Source organism: Buteo buteo, chromosome 3, assembly GCF_964188355.1.
Source record: "Buteo buteo chromosome 3, bButBut1.hap1.1, whole genome shotgun sequence".
NCBI classification, from domain to species: Eukaryota; Metazoa; Chordata; class Aves; order Accipitriformes; family Accipitridae; genus Buteo; species Buteo buteo.
The window spans coordinates 34,974,144-34,996,872 of NC_134173.1; the positions used below are offsets into that span (position 1 = coordinate 34,974,144).

General features: G+C 41.6%; 1 protein-coding gene across 4 annotated transcripts in view; it reads right to left on the reverse strand.

Annotated features, from left to right (window-relative positions):
• The window catches only part of RB1CC1 (RB1 inducible coiled-coil 1), an 82,656-nt gene extending 77,679 nt beyond the window's left edge, over nucleotides 1-4,977 (reverse strand). For 3 of the 4 annotated variants that reach the window (XM_075023286.1, XM_075023283.1, XM_075023284.1), the window contains exon 1: nucleotides 4,705-4,977. The gene's annotated coding sequence lies outside the window, so the exon portion shown is untranslated. The remainder of the gene's footprint in view (nucleotides 1-4,704) is intronic. The other variant, XM_075023285.1, reaches the window with a different exon arrangement.
• Nucleotides 4,978-22,729: the final 17,752 nt, after the last annotated feature.

The following is a 22,729-nucleotide window of genomic DNA, read 5'->3' on the forward strand; positions in this document are numbered from 1 at the left end:
AGTTTACTAGCAAAATACTTGCAATATAGCATAAGCATAATAAATTAGAAGAGTTGGTGCAGTTACACAATATATTCTTACATAAGAATCTCCACTTCATCTGAATTTAATAAAAATACACACTCTGGAGGATGGAAGGAAAACTGTATAAATAAAAGCACCATTTTGTCAGTACGAACTGTCTATCCTAGGCACAACTACCCTAAATAAGGGTCAAATATCCACACTTCTGACACACCAGCACAGCTACTTGGCATCAACAAACCCGAAATAAAATTTGAGATAAACCACTGACATTTAAAGCCCCTGCAATATCAGGAAAACACCACCATTCAAATAATAAAGAGCAAAAATTGCTGCAGCCATATGTACAATATACATAATACACAAAAGAGCATATTTTACAGAAGGTAGCATGAACATGTTCAAGCATGCAAAAAAGCGGCAGATAAGTCAGTTACAAAAGAGAACCTGAACACTAAATCAAAACAAAATTTGGGAATTTAGGAGCAGCTACCTCAAAAGTTCAGAAACTGGATCTCAGTGAAGTGCCATTCTTCACAGAATTTATATTTTAGCTTTGCTAAGAGTGGTCTGATTTTTTAATCCATGATAGAAGTAAAACCTTCCCTTTAATTAGTTCTTCAATGCTGCTTCCTACCTCTAAAATACAGTTTTCAATCTGTTCAAACTGAAAACAGTATACTGGCCTTTCAAACACATCTTCAAGAAAAATAATGAAGATTGATGTATTGTGTTTCTATCATACAGACACTAGTGTCACCTAATCCCTCCAAATAAAAAGAAGAGGCAATTGAAATACTTAACATGCTATTACACCACCACAACTTTCTTACTCTCCTGAAAAAGCAAAAATACTGTTTCAAAAATAGGTCTTATGAGGTAAGAAAACATGAGCTATTTCATAACAAGAAAATAAAAGTATGTTCTGAAGTCAGAGACCAATCAGAACATTCCTTAAGCAGACCTGCTCGCAAATACTCACACATCATTCTTCTTATTGAACCTATGGCATTACACAGCAGGACATTTGGAACCCAACTAGTCAACAAAGCAGTTTTACATTCTACTTTCAATCAACAGGTAATCAATACAAGTCAGATTGAAATTCATATAACACTTGAACAACTCATTTCACATAGAAAGCAGGCTACCACATTCTACAACAGATAATCTTCTAGATGCACAAACTACTGGAGATTTATATATAGCACACTGTAATCATTTCACCTTGATGCGATAAAGACAGCAGGCCCAACTGTGAAATCTGTTCCCAAAAGAAACTGTCAACATCTTAGAGGCATGTAAAAAGCTACGCTGAGCTGTTGCTTGAGCTGGTAGTTCTAGCTGGTAGTTTGAGCTCAGAAACCTACTGGAATCATGGACTGCAAACATGAACAACAAAAGGAAAAACACACACCTGGAGGTGGACAGAAGACAAGCAAGAATTGCCCTGACATCCCAGGTGGTTCTCCTGACGAGCCAAAAGTAGCCAGCCCCATCTGAATCTCTGAATGAAAGTTTTGTATCAATAAAATTACTTTGATATTTCTATTGACAAATGCCAACAACTGAGACTTAGATATTATTTATGTATTATTAACAATTTAGGTATGCTCAAATCCCATTAGAAAACACATAATCAAAGTATATCCACTTCCAACCCTGCTTACAAATGGGGACAGAAAGACCTGATACATGGCTATGATGTGTTCCAACTTCTCTTTCAGCTGAACTCAAAACTAAATTAGATGTCGATCTGCAATATGAATTAACTCATAAATAGAAAAGTGACTTTCACAATAACCACAGAATGCTAATTAGCTCACAAAAAAATCATTGTTAGCAATTTCTCTATCCCCATTAATCATGCTGTAGGCTATTACAACAAAGAATTCATGTAAGGATCTTTCAACTGGTACACTGAAATCATTACTCCAACAAATCAGCTACAAAATAGACACTTTGTAATTCTAGCAATTAGATTAGTAATTTACATATTACTGATACTTTTTTGCCCCCTTGGAATCAGTGCATTCCATCAGACCCTGCAGTACAATACAATATTATTATATAAGTTGGCATCTTGTAACTAAGTGTTTGCTACTCAATGATACTGATTATCAACTTTGCATCAGAATGCTAACCATTAGCAGGGTTCTTTAAAGTAGTAGGGTGTTAAAAATGTCTTTATTTCCTGTTCAGAAACTCCTTATATAACGTCATTGAGCTGCAGACCAAAATCAGGAGCACAACTTTCTGGAGCAATATGCACATGTAGAAGCCGACACATGACTTCTTGGACACTGTCCAAAGAGACTCTGAAGTAGCTCGTGTGACGGCCGGTTACGCACGCTACAGTTTTTCATTTTAACTTGCTTCACTTTACCACAATATGCGAATGAACTCAATCTGTGCAATAGAAGCCTCAAGACCCTCACACCACTCTGAGCCAGCCTTCCACAGAAACTAACTGCTGGCTTAAAACCAAATAAAGATTTATGAACACATTGGTAACAAGCTACCCTACAGGATAACATACAGAAAAATTCTTTCCAACGATCCCACTGTAACTGCTACTCTCTTATCAAAAGGAACAAATCGACATGTGCTATTCCTATCCCCGCACATACGCTCACCCCTTACTTAACCAGAATAACAGAAATTCTAAGAAATGTACTCATAGTTTATAAATTATTTTCTTCGCCTTAATTTTTCGCAAGACCGTGTAACCTTAGCTGTGTTCGGACAACATGCAGGGACAATGTTTTAAACAGACGCCACAAAAGACCTCAAAATAACCCTTGCCCTCTTCTCCAGTCAGAGTGCAAGTCTGCTGCATACACTTCTAATTATAAATATGGTAACATGACATGGGGAGAGAGCCAGCCCCTCGAATATGGTCTCAGAGACTACTAACCCAAATCTGTGCTGAGCACAAGGCTAGATCAACACAATACAGCATAAGATAGGTTTGCTTTTTTTCCTAAATCTACAAAAAAACCCAGCTACTTGTACAAAGTATACAACAATAATATACTTCCAAAGTAATATTAGGTCTATCTTACACTAATCTGTCATCCCAAAAGATCCCATTTGTATTTCCAGTTCTATAACTGGCACAGCTTAAGTCCCTCACCTCACATTCTTCAGTAAGATGTTTTCTTTACTTCTCCCAACATAATAAAACCATTTTGAGTTCCAGACAGCATTTAGAATAAGTACAAATATATCCTCTGCACACTTTCATTTAAACTAAACTTAACGATGTTTAAACACCTAATTTCTTTCTTGTTAATATTGCTTCTTGGCACTGAAGTTTACGTTAGAACACTAGATAATAGCAAAGTCCTTTCTTCACGTGCTTCATCTTCTAAAAACTTGCCAAGGTACTAGATATTAAACTTTCTTAGAGTTCATAACTTAAATGTACCATAATAGCACACAAGTTTATTATTATTAAGTATCTACAGTGCCTAGTATTCCTCACAGTATTTCCCAGCTGTATGAACTTCAACTGTAAGCAGCATGTTTTTCCATGCTCATTACTTCTCCAGCACCACTGAAGTATCCTTTACCATGCAGTCGACCAAACACCTTCAGAAGCATAAGTTTTTCCATACAGCCAATGGCATAAGCTACTTCTAAGGCACGTTTATATGAGCAGCACAAGACAATAACCAACCTCCTCATTCGCTCCCATAAAGAAATAAAGGTGAAAGCTTTAAATACGAACCATGGGGAATGAACGGCTCACAGCCAGAACATACCACTTAATTACTTCAGACAAAAAAAACAAATAACACAAAAAAGATGCTGCTGGAGAGACTGTGAGAGAACTAAAGTAACACTTATGGGTTGGTTCCGAGTATCTCGGGTTCAGACACGGTTTGGTTTTTTTTTCCATCTCTAGATGAAGTTAAGAAAGAAACACGAGTGTTACCATGATCAGTTCGTTTCATTTTCCCAGCATTCATATTGCATTTCTACCTCAGGATCAGTGTCAGCCAGACCTTTCGGGGTACTGAGAAAGAAATGCCAGCAGGGCTCCACAAAACAGCCTGAAAAGTCTACTAGAAAGCAATAACGAGGAACCGACAGGAAAGCTCGGCACACGAGGTCCGCTTCCTCGGGAGCGGAAAGAAGTAAACAACCGAGGGAAAGGCAGCACCACGTTTGTAAACACAACGCTTCTGCACGGCGCTCCGCCGACCGCTGCCGACCGCGAGCACGGAGGCGCAGCCGGGCTGAGTCATTCCTCGTAGTAACTTCACCGCCGATCCCTCGCCCCGGCAGCGGAGCCCCGGGCAGGGAGGGAGCCCCCCGGCCCGCCCGGCGCTGCCCCGCCACCGCCGCTCCCCCGCTGCCAGCCGGGAGCCGCCGCCGCCGCCGCCCCCCCCTTCCCTCCCCCGCCGGCCGCGCGGGGGTCACCCCGCCACCCCGGGACCGGAGCCAGCCGCGGGATCCCGGTCCTCCCCACCCCCGCCTCCCAGCTCCTCGTCGCCCGCCCCACGGCTGCAGCCCCGCGTCCAGAGCCGGGACCACCGCCCCTTCTTCCCGAGGCCGCCCACCCGCCCTCCCGGTAACGGGGCCCCCCGCCCTCCCCCCGGCTGGGAGCGGCCGAGACGAGGAGCGGGGCGGCGGGGGTGGGGGGGAGCCGGCGCCTTCCCCGGCGGCACTCACCCGAGGGTCCCTGGGCAGCGCCGCGCATCCTGCGGCGGCGGTGGCGGTGGCGGCAGCGGCGCGTCTCCCCCGCCCCGCGCGGCCGGGCCCGGCGGCTTCGCGGGGGCACGCACCTCCTCGGCGGTCACCGCGCCCCAGCAGGGAGAGGTGGCGGACTGGCGGGCGGGGAAGGCGGCGCGGGGCCAGCAGGGCGGGCCGGGCCGGGGAGCGCGGGGCCGGGGAGTCCTGGCGCAGCCGCCGCCGCCGCCGATGTTTGTTATTGTCGTCAGCCGCTTCCGGCGCGAGCGCATGCCGGGAGAGGGCGGCCCGGAGGAGGAACCGCGCGGCGGAAGCGGCGGCGGCAGCGGCAGCGCGCGGGCCCGGGGGAGGCGGAAGTCGCGCCCTCGCGCTCACCCCGGGAGACCCCGGAGACCGTTGAAGCGCGGGGCGGGCGGCGCTCGTGACCGCTCGGCCGTTAACCGGCCCGGCCCCTGGCGATGCCCGTTCCGAGGCCTCCCCGGCGGGGGGGGAGACGGACACACGGGCCGCCTAGGCCTCACCCCGGCATGGGTAACGAGGCGGGCAGCGGCCCTCCTCCGCGTTTAACGAACGTTAAATTCATCCCTCCCCCGTCAAGAGGAGGCGGCTGCGGGTGTACTCACCGGCCAAGCCGGGCTGCTCTCGCTGCCTGCCTGCCGGCAAGGGCCGCGGGGAAGGATGAGCCCCTCTGGGGGCTCCCAGAGCTTTCGACACAAAGCAGACCGTCAGCTGTAGGGTAGGAACCGGCCTCGTCTTCTTGTCCCGAGAAAACGAAAGTGAATCTTGCACACGTCACTTTCAGGTTTCTCTTTTATTATAGGTTTCTTCAGAGGCTTAGCCTGCTGAACTTTTCTTTGAGATGTGGACATAGCCACATAAATCAGAGAAGGGCGGATTGTTTCACTCAGAACTGCAGGTGGGGGTCACGACGCTGGAGTTGCGGACGTCCTCCAGCAAAGATCCTTTGAGCACCACGTACGGCTGGGTCATACCTTCTCTGCTGCCTCACCGTGACCTCTCCTTCTTCCATAACATATACTATAGGCAGCAGGTCATGGAATAGAAGAATTTCAAAGCACAATATTGTGGCCAGAGTGTGAAGCAAGCACGTCAGAAGAGGAATGCAAAAGAGAGCGAGCACAAGCATCTCATTTTCAGCCTGCAGGACAGATGCATTCAGTAAAATCGCTAGGTTCATTATGTAAAGCATTTTCTGTTTCTTGCCTAAAGTTACTTCTTAGTTCTGTTTAAACCTCATATGTACAGCCCTTCACCTAATTCTATTTTTTACTTCTAGTTCATCAGCTTGTAAGTCTACCACTTCTCACAAGCTGGACCAGGCTTACGGATTTCACAGTAAACTCTTTAGTAGCTACTTCTGCCACGTTGAAGAGCTTGCTGCCTGTCTGTCATGTTAAAGACAATGTTGAATGGTCACAGCCTGTCCAGACAGGTATTTGTTCTTGGACAATGCCACTGCCGTGGGATTTTGAAAGTAAACATGGCCTCACTACCCCCAGTTGCCACCTTGTGGCACCTGATAAACAAGCGCTCTCCAATTTTGCAGCTTGTTGGGAGACCTGTCTGAATTATGTTATGAAAGACATCTTTGGCACTTCAGACTGCAACAGTGAATGGAGCTGAGAAGACACTGGTACCCAGATGAACAGACATAATGTAATGGGAAATACAAGTTTCTAACAAAGCAATTCAAGTCAGCTTTGTGTAATATAACACTCATTTTAGTTTTAGTTCTATAGGTGTCAACTTCTGCTTTTTACATCTCCTAAAATGGTTGTCGTCTTCATAAATTCTTTGAATGTGATGAAGGACTAATCTTTAGGGTGAAGGGAATGACATCCAGCTAGAAACTTCACGAAACAAGTGTCATACATGCTCTAAACAGGGAGGTAAGCCAGAGGTGACAAACAACTTTGAGGTTTAGTAAGCCTGAAGCACCGGTAAGCCTCATTAAACTTGTCTTGAGGAGATACTACTGAGAGTGGCCTCTTGCAGTTTGAGGATCTGAGAGATCAGTGAGAGAAGCAACAGCAACTATTCTAACACTGAAACTGCAGCACCAACAGGGTTTGTAGTTTTCTAAGCAAAGCACCTTTGCCACTCAATCTCTCAGCACTTGCATAAAATGAGGCTCCAGGCACTTAAGCACCGTTTGGTTTTTTACAGCATGTGTGGGACAACTTGATTTGAGAGGGAGCTCAGGCAGGACTGAAGCAGGAACTGGGGAGTAAGCAAAGTGCTGCTAGCAGAGCAGGTTGGTCTGGCTTGTTCTTGTAACATTTCATTATGTTGCTTCCTTTCAAAATGATCCAGAGCCACTTCATGCCAAGCAACTAATTACAGGGTTTTTTCATGAGCCTGTCTGAATAAAAACTTAACATTGTATCTAGCACTTCTATCCTGAAGAAAAGCAGTATTTTATGAAAATTATTTTGCTCCAGGATATATGAAAAGAAAGCATTAAATCAGGGCTGCTGATAATTCTTCACATTTTCAAAGTGCTGTACAAAGTGTAGGTTATTATTCTTTCAACATACGGTTTAGGATTCACCTGTATATTTTTTTGCACATTCTGTAAACTAGACAAGAAGGTTGAAGGAGTTTTTCACTGTGTGCTTTTAATTTTGGGTGCTAAATTTGGTATACAAAAGAATGTGTCTCTTAAACTACATGTTTATGCAGCTGTAGTCAGGGAGCAAAAAGAATTGGCTGCTCAGCAAGCTGAGAGCCAAGGCTGGCAGCAAGGCAGCAAGGGGCACCATCATGGACAAGGGGCACAATCCCACAGTACCAGAGTGGGGTCTGGTGACAAAAACCTGGTTCAGCCACGAGTTCAGTGACTGGTGGACAAGTCCGTGGTGAGAAGGCAGGTCTGGGGTAGAGCCAGTACAGTGCAGCAGGATCAGTGGGGTCACAGCTACAACCTAGCTCAAGAAAGGGCCAAGGCCAAGGGCTGAAGCTTGAATGCAGCTCCTGAGCAAAGGGGAAGCAGCCCCCACACAGCGCTCCAACAGCAGCCTGACTCGGCCCCACAGCCACAGTCTGTTGGAGCTGGCCTCAAGCTGGGGCAGCCAGGCCCCTCAGAGGGGCAGAAGGGGTCACTGAGCCTGTTAGTGCTTCCAGAGCTGTGACAGCTGCCATGACTGGAAGTAGATTTATAAGCAAAGTTAAAACACAGTGTAGATACAGAACCCAATATGGAATAAACAGGTAAACCTATTTCTGTTAAAGATTACCATCTACTACTTATAGTCAATCTCAAAATTGATTTATCTGTTATGAGTATTCATTCTCCAAATTACTGTCAAATTACATCCAACCTAACGCCTGAATATGGTAGTCCATTCTGCCTTAGCTGTTGCATTCATGACCCCTTTTAGCTTATGCAATGACTCTGCTTCTTTTAATTTGAATATACACTTCTCAATAGATGTATATTAAACTGGATACTGTAAATGTGATTTATAATTAAATATTCCAATTGTAAACCAAAATTATACATATAAAAAAATTGGAATCATGGTTGATCCGCTACTACAAACTATGGGGGTGGGGGATTTCTCTAAGTCAAGAATGCTTTTTAAGACAGAATGATTTAGAGAAAAAAAACCAAAACAAGTTATTGAGCTCATTCAATTCCAAAAGAAAATTAGGAGATGGGAGTTAGTCTGAGCACTCCACTTTCTTCCGAAAACAAATGGGTCAAGACTGTGAAAACTCCTGTTTGATTTACAATGTTTTAGGAAAAACATCGAGTGTGAGTCTAAACTTTCAAGGATTACAGTGGTTAATGAGCATCATACTATTACCTCAACCAGGCAGTTACACTGTCAGCCATTTAATTTGTTATATGTTTCTCTCTGGAGATGTCTGTTCACATGTGGTTCCTTAACACCTCTTAGTTTCTCCATGGCACCAAATAAACTAAGCCTCTTAAGTTCTGCTCTTAAGAGTTTATTCCCATAGTTCATCTGTAATACTCTTATAAATCAAGCACCCCTCTTAAACTGATAACACTGGATCAGAAAAATTATTTCAGTATCAAACAGAGAAGGAGCATATCAATCTTTCTGTACAATTGTAATCTGCCATGCCAGTAATGCACCAATACTGTCAGTATTTATTTAGTTCCAAATGTACTTGAAAAAACACATCTTCCTATTTTCTTTAGCTCTACTTGTCATAAGTTCTCCCTGTGTACTTCTGCTTCCCTTACAGTTGCTATCTTCATCAACTTCCCTTCTTTTTTTTTTCTTTTTTTTTTTTGATATTGGAAACAGTTGCATTCAGGTCCCTGCTAAGCCTGGCTACCTTTTAAACCCAAGTTCCTACCTTCTCCATTGAGGCTTTGTGGCATCTTGTAAAGTAATCTTGAACAAGTTTTCATTTTCAGTTTAAGTTTTCCTACAACTAAACAACTTCATCACTTTAAAAAATAGTAATTTTTTAAAGCACAAGGTATATATTACTGTTCTGAACTGGAATATACAAAGTAAACACCAGTCTCCCAACAAAAGTTCTCCTGCATGTTAGGGAGAGATATTTCAGGAACTTCGATTATTCTTTCATGTACCCTGACAGTCCATAGCAAACACCAAGTACTATCTCATCTCTTGCTTCTTTTCCAGAGCACTGACTGGTCCATAAGCTCTCAGTAATTTGTTTTTGAATGGTCAATGACTCAGGAGCAGCTGATGCCATTTTTGAAAGCATGCCACTCCCTCTGACCCCTTTATGGATCATTCCTAACCAGTGATTTTAACATTGTGTGGCTTCCCAATATGTTTCAGTAATTCTGACTACACAGGTTTTGAATTCACAAGTGATTTTTCTTGTTTATTGCCAGAGGTCCTTGCAGGAAGGGGATAGTTAGCTTCAATTTAACATCTAGGTCATGAGATTAGTTCTTGGTCCTGGGCAGAAACATTCAAAGGACATTTAAACCTCAGATAAAATAGTCACAATGGACATACCCTCAGAAATGGTTAAGGACAGAAGCTCTCAAGAGAAAATAGGCAGCCTGAATAAGCCTATAACAATCCCCAGCTGCACATTTTGATTTAAGAAACACCATTTGTGTAATGTAGCAACTAGACCTTCCCATGCCACCACCTCTCCACAACACATGGATGATACTGAATGCAACAAGGCCAAACAAGTAATACACTGAAGACTACATGGAACAACAGTAATATTACATATATAGAAAGGTATTGCTGTATTAGCATTACTGAATATTTAATGTTACTGAGAATACAGTTCCCATTTTTTACTGTGTAGCAGCTTTGTTTTTTTTATAGTGCACTTAAGTCATGTTCATAGAATCATAAAATCATAGAATGGTTTGGGTTGGAAGGGACCTTAAAGATCATCTTGTTCCAACCCCCCTGCCATGGGCAGAGACATCTTCCGCTAGACCAGGTTGCTCAAAGCCCCATCCAACCTGGCCTGGAACACTTCCAAGGACGGGGCATCCACAACTTCTCTGGGCAACCTGTTCCAGTGCCTCACCACCCTCACAGTGAAGAACTTCTTCCCTGCATCTAATCTAAATCTGCCCTCTTGCAGTTTAAAGCCATTACCCCTTGTCCTATCACTACATGCCCTTGTAAAAAGTCCATCTCCAGCTTTCTTGTAGGCCCCTTTAGGTACTGGAAGGCTTGTCTTCTCCAGGCTGAACAACCCCAACTCTCTCAGCCTGTCTTCATAGGAGAGGTGCTCCAGCCCCCTGATCAACTTTGTGGCCCTCCTCTGGACTCGCTCCAACAGGTCCATGTCCTCCTTATGTTGTGGGCTGCAGAGCTGAACGCATTACTCTAGGTGGGGTCTCACCAGAGCGGAACAGAGGGGCAGACTCACCTCCCTTGACCTGCTGGTCACACTTGTTTTGATGCAGCGCAGGATACAGTTGGCTTTCGGGGCTGCAAGCGCACATTGCTAGGTCATGTTGAAGTTCTCATCAACCAACACCCCCAAGTCCTTCTCCTCAGGGCTGCTCTCAATCCATTCTCTGCCCAGCCGGTATTTGTGCTTGGGATTGCCCCAACCCATGTGCAGGACCTTGCACTTGGCCTTGTTGAACTTCATGAGGTTCGTACAGGCCCACCTCCCAAGCCTGTCAAGGTCTCTCTGGATCACATCCCTTCCCTCCAGTGTATCGACTGCACCACACAGCTTGGTGTTGTCAGCAAACTTGCTGATGGTGCACTCAGTTCCACTGCCCATGTTGCCGACAAAGATGTTAAACAGCACCAGTCCCAACACCAACCCCTGAGGAACGCCACTCATCTCTGGTCTCCACCTAGACATGGAGCTGTTGACTACAACTCTTTGAGTGTAATCATCCAGCCAATTTCTTATCCACTGAGTGGTCCATCCATCAAATCCATGTCTCTCCAGTTTAGAGACAAGGATGTTTTGCACAAGTTCAGGTAGATGACGTCAGTTGCTCTTTCCTTACCCACCGGTGCTGTAACCCCATCGTAGAAGGCTACCAAACTTGTCAGGTACGATTTGCTCTTAGTGAAACCATGTTGGCTGTCACCAATCACCTCTTTATTTCCCATGTGCCTTAGAATAGTTTCCCGGAGGATCTGCTCCATGATCTTGTCGGGCACAGAGGCGAGACTGTCTGGCCTGTAGTTCCCCAGGTCTTCCTGGTTTTTTTCCTTTTTAAAAATGGGGGTTATGTTTCCCCTTTTCCAGTCAGTGGGAACTTCCCTGGACTGCCACAACTTCTCAAACATGATGGATAGTGGCTTATCCACTTCATCCACCAGTTCCCTCGGGACCCGCAGATGCATCTCATTCAGGTCCCATGGACTTGTGCACCCTCAGGTTCCTTAGATGGTCTCAAACCTGATCTCCTACGACGGGCAGTTTTTCATTCTCCCAGTCCCTGCCTTTGCCTTCTGCAACTTGGGCAGGCTGAAGTACATGCCAGTGAAAACTGAGGCAAAAAAGTCATTGAGTACTTCAGCCTTCTCCATATCCCGGGTAACCAGGTCTCCTGTTTCCTTCCAGAGAGGGCCCACATTTTCCCCAGTCTTCCTTTTATCACCGACGAACCTATAGAAGCTTTTCTTGTTGTCCTTGATGTCCCTGGCCAGATTTCATTCTATCAGGGCTTTAGCTTTCCTAACCTGATCCCTGGCTGCTTGGACAATCTCTCTGTATTCCTCCCAGGCTACTTGTCCTTGCTTTCCACCCTCTGTAGGCTTCCTCTTTGTGTTTGTGTTTGCCCGGGAGCTCCTTGTTCATCCATGAAGGCCTCCTTGTTCATACATACAGTCATGGTTTTAAATGTTAAGTCTAATGCCTGCTAACAATAAAATTAATTACATAAGCAGATATTTCAGTTGAAGAAGTTATACCAGGGATTAATTTGGCCTGCATTGCTAGAAACATGATTTATTTTTCTTTTTACAGTTATGGCACAGGATATACTGTCCCCATTTGCAAAATAACATTCTAAATATCCAATGGTCTTTCTGTTCACAGATAACATACCTTTCATGATTTGCATCAGTCACTTTCCTGGTTTGGTAACCTTAAAGACAGAATTAATAAACCAAGGGGTGCCAGGCCTGTGAGGTTTCAGCTCCTCCCTTAGCCCCGGCAGTGAACTCTGCTTCTCACTATAACCCCCGGAACGGTACAGGAAGCCAGATGCAAATGGCAGTATTGTTCCAGGAACAGGGATCTGGGGCATCTCCAGCTGAAATCCCAGGCCACAAGCCAGCCAACATCACAGCAGCTAGCCTGGAAATGTACCTCATCAAGTACTCCAGTGAGACACACTCAGATGCTTCTAGACTATGTCCACTCCTATATTTAGATTTTGATGTGCAGTGTATTTTTTAAAAGGCCAGAAAAGTCTGATTATATTTAATTTAGATGTTTGTGGGTTTTTTACATTTTGTTAATAAGGAGTAATTGCCTTTTAAAATAAGCATACAAATTCCCCTCTCCTCCCCAAGCTTTCTATCAACCCAGACTGGAAATTCAAGGTGCAGAAACTCTTAATTTAATATATTTCATCAATTAGACTTAAATGATCTGCTAAGAGCCTTAAACAAAATATATAAAACCCACTTCGTGCTTACATGAAAATGAATTTTTAAATGAAAATATTAACTATTAACATATTGAATTCACTTTTTGTCCTTTGTTCTAGTAACTTATAGCATTCAGGCTTTTTTGTTTCATTGTTATTCCTGAATGGAATAGAAACAAAACCATCATTTTTTTCCAGCTCCCAGAGTCTCAATTCAAAGAATTAGTCATTGATCTTAATTAACGGAATAAAGTGAAACAATGAACTAAGTAAACTGAAATGATGATTCTTTGCATCTCCAGAAGAGACTACACCTGTCAAACATTCCTAAGTACCTAGTTACATTAATTTAAAAGATACTGTAGGAGCAGACTAATTTAAACTAGGGTTTAAATCATTAAAAAAAACCCAAAAACCTGACTATTCTGAGTGCACTTGCACTCATTACTCATTCTTAGGAGCTTTTTTATATTCATTGATGAGATCAGGCGTGGGTGCTGGTAGAATCCTCTTTCAGGGCTTTGCAGCTTTGGAATTTGCATTTGAGCTTTGCAATACAGCAACTCAGATGACTGCTGGTTTGACTGCATCATTTATGTTCCCTATGCATTTTAAAAGCATGTATAGATTATTCAAATCAGTGTAGACAGGGAATTGTTTAGAGGGAGGGAGATTGTGTTAGGCTATTCTGAAGTTAAGAATTAGATGTCTTTCTAAAACGCATTTCTAAAATGATTGCATTCAGTGTATTTATACTGCAATATGTGAAGGACACCAAAATGGAAACTAACATATAAAATTCTCTACTAATTACAAATTACTCTTTTCTACTGAAATAAGCAAGTTGGAGATAATAGAGATCAATACCTGCATAATTATTTGGACACAGTAAAGAAAGAAAAATATGTCAAAATTGTACTGCTCTCCCCAATTGGGAAGAGGATTCTTTCCTTGAAGACTGGTTTAGGGGTTTGCTTTTCTTTATTTTTTACACTGTACATACAAAGTCAGATTTGTGCATAAAGTTTTGCGTTGTTCCTGATTTAACAGTGAAGAAATTAACTTCAGTAAGCAGTACGTATGTTGTTTCCTCAAATGTGTAATCCCAGTCAATTAAAATTTACTAGTTTGGATCCATTTTCACAGAACCTTTCTGAGAATATCTGTGTTCTTAATCCTTCTAGCTGTATGAACTGAATTGAACTGCTGGCATCATAAAGAAAAAGGGTGGTATAGGCGTCACATCAAACTACAGATTAAGCAGTTTTATCTGCTTGCCCTTTTTGAATAGTATCTTAACATTAGTACTTTTTCAGTCTTCTGAAGTTCCCCTGATTTTCATATTTTATATTAATATTAACGTCAGTAGACCACAGTGTACAACCCCAAGTTGCCTGGACTTAATTAAGTTCTGTGAGTGTCTAGTAACTTTATTAATTAGCAGTAGACATTTTTCATGTCATTAACATTTTCAGCACCTTGTTATAGGCTCAGTGTTTCGTTCTGGGACTTTGGGAACAAAAGAGCAACTGACCTCTGCCTTGACTGGCTATGGACTTTAGCTTTCCAGTGTTTCATGTTTCATAGCTTCCAGTTCACACTGTTCCTATCCATTTCTCTTTTCCTCTGGTGTGTTACATAATACTGATTAGTTTCATTGTTGTTGCTGTTGTTTAATTTTGAACTATGTCTTTTATATAACCGGTGAATCTGGATAGGCTCTTAGCAGTAGCTTTCTCTAGGTTGTGGAGTTGGAGCTTTTTGTCTGCTTATTAAATCCTTTGAAAGAATACTCAATATTCATCCACATTTTTCTTTGTATGTTGTGTCTTTTCAGATAATTTTGCTCATTACCTTTACCTCTGGAAAATTAGGCAAAAGGAGTTGCCAAGTTTACATATGTCCTCTAATCTGAACAAAATAAACCTGTTCTGAATGTGAGACAAAAAGTATTGGTGGTCACTAAACAGTCACAAATCCCAGTTGAAGAATAAGTTAATCTAGATTTATCTGCAGGAGGAGTTGTTTTTACCAGCTTAGTTATAAGAGGTTATTTTTGAAAGACAGAGCTGGAGAAACTGTCATAAAGAATTTTGTGTAATATTTCTCTAAACACTAACTCAACTTTGGAATTTGCTTAGGATGCAGAAGAGAAACCCCTGGTCTGTCCCAAATGCTTCTAAAAATCTGAGTCTGCTTAAGCTTGGGTTTGCATTATGCTCTCCAGAGCCATATAGAAATTCAAGCATTTTCTGCTGTGGTGGGTTGACCCTGGCTGGATGCTAGGTGCCCACCAAAGCTGCTCTGTCACTCCCCCTCCTCAGCTGCACAGGGGAGAGAAAATATAACAAAAGGCTCGTCGGTTGAGATAAGGACAAGGAGAGATCACTCAACTAATTACCGTCACAGGCAAAACAGACTCGACTTGGGGAAAATTAACTTAATTTATTGCCAATCAACCAGAGTAGGGTAATGAGAAATAAGACCAAATCTCAAAACACCTTCTCTCCACCCCTCCCTTCTTCCCAGGCACAACTTCACTCCCAGATTCTCTACCTCCTCCCCCCTCAGTGGCACAGGGGGACAGGGAATGGGTGTTGCGGTCAGTTCATCACACGTTGTCTCTGTTGCTCCTTCCTCCCCAGGGGAGGACTCCTCACACTCTTCCCCTGCTCCAGCGTGGGGTCCCTCCCACGGGAGACAGTCCTTCATGAACTTCTCCAACGTGGGTCCTTCCCACGGGCTGCAGTTCTTCATGAACTGCTCCAGTGTGGGTCCCTTCCCACGGACTGCAGTCCTTCAGGCACAGACTGCTCCAGCATGGGTCCCCCTTGGGGTCACAAGTCCTGCCAGAAAACCTGCTCCAGCGTGGGCTCCTCTCTCCACAGATCTGCAGGTCCTGCCAGGAGCCTGCTCCAGTTTGGGCTTCCGACGGGGTCACAGCCTCCTTTGGGCATCCACCTGCTCCGGCGTGGGGTCCTCCCCGGGCTGCAGGTGGAGATCTGCTCCCCCGTGGACCTCCCTGGGCTGCAGGGGGACAGCCTGCCTCACCATGGTCTTCCCCATGGGCTGCAGGGGAATCTCTGCTCCGGCGCCTGGAGCATCTCCTGCCCCTCCTTCTTCACTGACCTTGGTGTCCGCAGGGTTGTTTCTCTTACATGTTCTCACTCCTCTCTCCGGCAGCTGTTTCTCCGTCCCAACTTTTTTTCGTTCTTAAAAATGTTATCACAGAGGCGTTACCACCTTTGCTAATGGGCTCGGTCTTGGCCAGTGGCGGGTCCTTCTTGGAGCCGGCTGGCATTGGCTCTGTCGGACAATGGGGGAAGCTTCCAGCAGCTTCTCACAGAAGCCACCCCTTTAGCCCCCCCACTACCAAAACCTTGCCACACAAACCCAATATACTTGCAATTATATTTAATTCAGGAATATTCCGGACTACCATCTCAAAAAGCCTTTATTTGTTTTCCACACAGCCCTAAGATCATTGTGCCGCTTAGTATTTTGTGAGGTACAGTCTAGCATGAATCAGGGTGTTTTGTGATTTTACTGCAGACAGCTAATCTTAGAATCAACACACAGTGCTAACACTCTATATGGGATTTCAGATAGTAGCAGTGGAGTGGAACTTGCTTTACGCAACTGTCTCTTTTATCGGTAACAGCACAGGTGAAATATCATATGGCTCAGCCAAGGCTGCAAAACCAGTGAAGGGGAAATTCACATCAGCTAACCCAGCCTGAGCTCTGTGTTGCTGCAGCTATGGCACCGGCAGTGCTGCAACCAATTTAGGGCTAGCAGAGTCAAACCTTTGATGAGAAGTTTTATGGTGACTTTCTCTCTAATGATAGGATTACATTTCTGAAAGTCTATGATAAAAATAATCTCAAATTGCAGATAAAGATTGGCTAGAGTGTTGCACAGATGTACTCTGAAAAAAACATCTTCACATTGATATGGGAAGTAGCAATAAAATGGAGGCATTTAAAGAAAATTAAAGAGCTAAATAGCACATGAAAACTCTTAGAGCTGTAACGAATAGCTCAGCAGTGTGCTTAATGTTGTTAGGAAGAAAAAAAGAAAGAAATATTAAGAAGAAAAAAAGTGAGGAGCAAGTGAGAGCAAGCCAGATCCAAAAGTGGAATTAGGCAGAGAAATGTTACATTCTTCAGTGCTTAGTGACCAGAGCAAGCCTGGAAAAACCTGGGAAATTACTTTAGTGATTTCAGTTCGGCCATGTCTGTGAATCCCTGAATCCTCAGGTAAGCCACACAAGGGTTTCACAGCAGTTTTCACAGGAACTTTTTAACCATCCTGCTGTGGTGATATGTCCCTGAAGACAATTTTTCATATTTCACTGAATCTGTAGACATTTTGTGTTGTTTTTTTTAATATTTAGTGGAAATAATTTGATTCCACTTCTTAAATAGTTGCACAGGATAGTGAAAAGCAAGGTCCGAGCAGTAAGGGTTAGTTAGGCCAAGAATTCTGTGGTGTTACCAAAGAGAAGTAGTGTGTTTCCTCTCAAGCCTAAATGGGCAATTGATTTAGGTCCTAGTACTGTCTTTTTTAAACCACATCTGTGCATCTAGGCTTGTTCTTTTCGTGCTCATGGCCAATAAAGCCAATATGCAACAGGGACATTTGCTTGTGTAGGGGACAGTAATGACCTTATCTTTGCATGAAGGTCATCTTAGAAAGCAGCACTGCTCTGTCCTTTTTCCACAAATGCTCCAAAGGATGCATATCCAGCAACAGTATGGAATATAATGGCCTCTCATTTGCTCTTCTTGTTGGGATTTAATTCACTTTCTCCCGCTCCCCCTCTCTGTCCTGGTTTCGGCTAGCATAAAGTTAATTTTCTTCTTAGTAGCTGGTATAGTGCTGTGGTTTTGATTTAGGACGAGAAGAATATTGATAACACACTGGCATTTTAGTTGTTGCTAAGCAGTGTTTACACTAAGTCAAGGATTTTTCAGCTTCTCCTACTGCCCTGCCAGCAGAGGCTGGGGAGGGTGGTGGGGGTGGTGGCACAAGAAGTTGGGAGGGGACACAGCCAGGGCAGCTGACCCAAACTGGCCAAAGGGCTATTCCATACCACGTGATGTCATGCCCAGTATATAAACTGGGGGGAGTTGGCTGGGATGGGCTGGTTCACTGCTTGGGCATCAGTCAGTGGGTGGTGAGCAATTGCATTGTGCATCACTTGGTTTGTATATTATTATTATTATTATATTATTATTTTCCCTTCCTTTTCTGTCCTATTTAACTGTCTTTATCTCAACCCATGAATTTTACTTTTTTTTTTTTCTGATTCTCTCCCCCATCCCAGTGGGTGGGGGAGTGAGCAAGTGGCTGCATGGTGCTTAGCTACCTGCCAGATTAAACCATGACACTGTCCTACCTGTCCTGGGCATGTCAGCCAGCCAGAGTGGCAGCTCATTTGATACATAATCCTTGTTCTTGAACCAGGTGCAAAGAAGAGTACAGAAAGCTCCCCCCTGCCATCGTCAGAAACAGATGCTATCAATCCAAACAGTATTCCAATAGCTTTTACTAGCTTTTAAGCAAAATGGCAGAGTATTTCTGCTGCTGTTAGCTTTGGTTAATAGGCAAAGCATTTTTTCGTCTCCAAAAGAGCTGCCTCTGTGTTACACCACATAGTTGAATAACAGTCTAGGATGATTGCCTGGCTGTTTCATGCATGCTGCGGTTTATTGCAGTACTTAAATGGCAACACTAGAGGTCATTGCTAGCCTTTACATTTTTAATCTGTCTGAGCAAGTGTTGGCGCTCTCAGAGTTTAATGATAGGATACTTTTTTTTTCTTCTTTAATCATACATGGTGTGGAGTATGTCTGGGATCCAAATCCTCTCTTGATATATGGTTTCATAAGTTTGCACACTTCATTTTGGATTTTTTTTAAGAAATTTTTTTAATAGTTTTTTTCTTGTTGCTTTGGGTTTGGTTTTGTTTGGGTTTTTTTTGAAACTTTAGTAGGACAGCAATCCTAGAACAGACAAGAGAATATATATAAATTAAAAACAACACAATGGTCTAGCAACTTGCTTGTCAGTCCTATGTGATTTATTTCTTACGCTCTAACTGGTTCTTAATTATTTTCCTAATCTCTCATTTAGCAAGGATGAATTTACCTTTTGATATTTTCATTAAAGGCCAATATTAGGAATTTCTACTGTATTCTGGTGCAGAATATAGTATGTAGAATCCTTGGCGAGGTTAGGAGGGTTTTCAGAAAGAAAGTTTAACTTTGTTCTATTTCTTTTACAGTCCAGTGATTGCAAAGTTGTCTGAAAGTCTTTTACTATATGCAAAAAGGCATATCCTTGAATATTTCTAAGGCTCTAACAAAGAACAAGTAGAAATTTAGAGGTCCAATGTAACATGACATCAAATGTTTAAGTACTGATACTTAGATATTTTACTAGATACATATACTTAATTTCACAAAGGATTGAAGTTGTTGAAACTGCTTAATGGGTGCCAAGGTTATGCTCTAATTGAAAATTACTGTGTTCAAAAATCAAAGATATCCATAACAAAAAAAAAAATTTGGAACAAAATTTTTATTTTCTTAAAACAGCATTTTAGGTGGGACAGTCATTTCTGGTATGGTATTTTCTACTGAGTTCCAAAATTGTTATTAGATTTTCTTTCAGCACACTTTGATGCAAGGAGAAAATTACAGTTTAAATTTACAGAATAAATTGTTTTCTTTACAGAAAATGAGTTAAAATACTTTCAGAACCCCAAGCTACTGAAATTTAGTTAGTTGGTAGGTGAAGAAATAGACAGGATAATAAATAATGCACATATTTCATTGGGTTCCAAATGTCTTTGCATTTGCCATATGGACCTCTCTGAGGACATACTGGGACTTAAAAATCACCTTCTATTCATCTTACTCTAACACTAACCAGAATTCTGTAATCAAGACATCACCACTCATTATGATAAGCTGCCAACTGTCATCCAAGACAGTGTGGTCTTTCTTTTGCTCACTAAAAGCTGGTAAACTTGTTTATTTATATATGTAGTAAATACAGGAAGAAAACTTAAAAGTTTAGACAAGTCCTGTTAAACAGGTTGAAACCTTTATTCCGCTTACCCACTTAAAGTCAGTATCTACCTTAATCAAGAATAGCAAGTTTATTTTACTCTTGCACTAACTGCCAAATAAATATTTTAAAATTAAATTCTGGTAAGGGCTTTATTATTTTTTTACTCTTAAATTGTATGGAAGCCAGGATTCCTTCAGCTGAACTTGCAAGAATATTGCTGCCATGTTGCAAGGATGAGCAGATGAATATGGATCTGTTCTTTTTCAGCCTTTAAATCAGTGCAACATTTACCTGTTCTTTAATTATTACTATTCAAAGAATAATTGTAATATTCTGATCAATTTGTTTGCAGTCTAAGGTGGCATGAATCTGATTTGTAAAGATTGAAAGTTTCTTTTGAAACCTTCATACCTTTCATAGATCATAAGAGGGTGGAATTAAGGTTGTTTCTATATTTGAATTACCTATTCACTTACAGAAACAGTATTGGGTTTTGTTGTTGGGTTTTTTAAGGCAACTTTTAACATAATTTTTTTTTTTAAATCACCCTTTAATTGAAATGTTTTGTGTTTATAAATTGTCCCTTTGTAATTTTGACTTATTTAGCTTCACTGTACTGCCTTTTACCCTTGGAATAACATTTACAAAGTAAACAGATAATGTACATTTGGCAGAAACCTTACATTCAAGAAGAGATAGTAATGCCCTGTTAAGTTTGTAATTTTAAGAGTCTGGTGCCATGTCTCCTTAAGGCTAATTTCAGCAGGGCTAAATACATTAACAATATCTCAGGTCATTGATGTTTATTTTTAAACCTATTTCTTTTTGGATATGTGAGCATAGTCCCCACTTTTCTCAGAATATCTTGTGCAGTATTTGAATGTTGTGAAATGAAAACTGAATTTGATCATGTGGCTGTGGCAAGTACATATAAGTAGAAACAACAGTTTCATATGATCTTTCACTTTGAAAACTAATAAATATTTCCTTGAAAAGGTGATCAGATATTCTTAGTGCAATATTACTGATCAAAATTATAACCATGGGTGTTTATGAAGAGTAAAACTTATAGTAGCTATGAATATGGCTCTGTTCTTCACTGTGCAGCCTGAAACTGTGCTCTCACTGAGATAGCTTGCAAGTGCTAGAGAGCATGACTCAAACCTGTCAAGTTTGCTTTCTTGTTACTTTATGTAGGAAAAAGGGACAATTAATGGGAAAGTATGAAATATATTTAATGCATGTTCTGTTTTTGGTAATTTTAAGTTTTAGTTGTTTTTGTTTATTTGGGATTTTTTTAACAATATGTCCTAATGTTTTTCTTCACTAGATATATTTACTTATTTCTTCTGTTCGGTTGCACTGAGATATTTTGGCTGTGCTTTCTTCTAGTCCACAATTCCTTTAAAGCCCTGACACAATGGGACCTGCAGTCCCTGTTGCTTCCACTATCTTCTGTAATAGTATTGTTATTTAAAGCCCTGTATTTCCTCTCCATTTCATATTTCCTTGCTGGGCATACATTTTCAGCTGCATAGGCTTTTTCAAGGCTGAGTAACTATACAGACAGAAGAAAACCTTGACTATCCAAACTTTATGAATTACTTTCTGATTAAAAGTTTTTAAATTAGTTTGGGAAAAAATAGTATTTCATTCTTATGTGTAACCACCAAACACTTGCAGAAAGTTTTTTGGACACTAGATGACAGTGGAAGATAGTAATTGCAAACAGGACTTTGCAGTAGAACATAACTGGAAACACATATTCAGTAAGGTTTCATGTTATAATCATTGAAACACCACTAATGTTTTTTCTGGAATTAGGTATTTTGCATGTAAAAGGGAATATTATTGATCTTGTCAGTTTGGCTTAATTTTCTTGTAGTTTTAGTGTTTAGAATGTTAATGCCCCAATTTTCTTTCTTTTCTCAGAAAGTTATGGTGTGTTTAATTCAAAGATAGATGGGATTTCTGGTTTTCTGACACAGCTGAAAGCCCAATTTGCACAACGGAATGATAATGGGATCACTGCACTAGAAGGGCAGGACTCATACTCCACTTTCATTTCATATTAGACTTGAGAGAAGAGGTTGATAACAGAAAAAAAAAGTATCTGTATGGATATTGAAGAAACATTATTTTTATTTCTAATTGTCGTATCTTGATAAGGCCAGAGACTTTTGCTTATACTTAGTGGGTATTTCTGAAAATCACAGCTTCTGAGTAAAGTGAGCTTGTGCTTTAGCTCATGATCATTTTTAAAGTAGATGTCCATCTCTGACAAATGATCCAGTATCTGGAATCTTATATGTTGAAGGTCTACATCAATTCCTGGTAAGGTACTATTCAGTCATTTCCAATTTCTCTTTTCCTGCACCCAGCTCACAGCCAGATCTAACAGTTGGATAAATGTGAAGTATACTCTAGTAAAAGATCTGCTTTTGAATTCTTTATCTATAGATCTTCAGGTCTAAAAAAATGTTCCATTGTGTATGTAAAGAAAGAAAACAAAATTTTGCATCACTGACAGTCTCATCATTACGGACTTTGAAAACTAAATTAAAACAGGTACTTTAAGAATTCACATGCAGCAAAGCTCTGAAGTCTGAAAAAGCATTTGTCTGAATTATTCTTGCCTTAAGCCATTGCTATTCCTGCTCTCAACAATAAATCCGGTGTATTAATAGATGATTAAAAATACAATTTTATAGGAGCATCTTTGGAAGGAGCAAAATAAAGATGGTCAGAAGTTAAAAATACAGCAGAGCCAACAAACTGGCAACATATTTGTGTTTCAAAGGAAACAAAAAAGAGTAATAGGGCAGATACAAAAGAAATATGCTATTCACA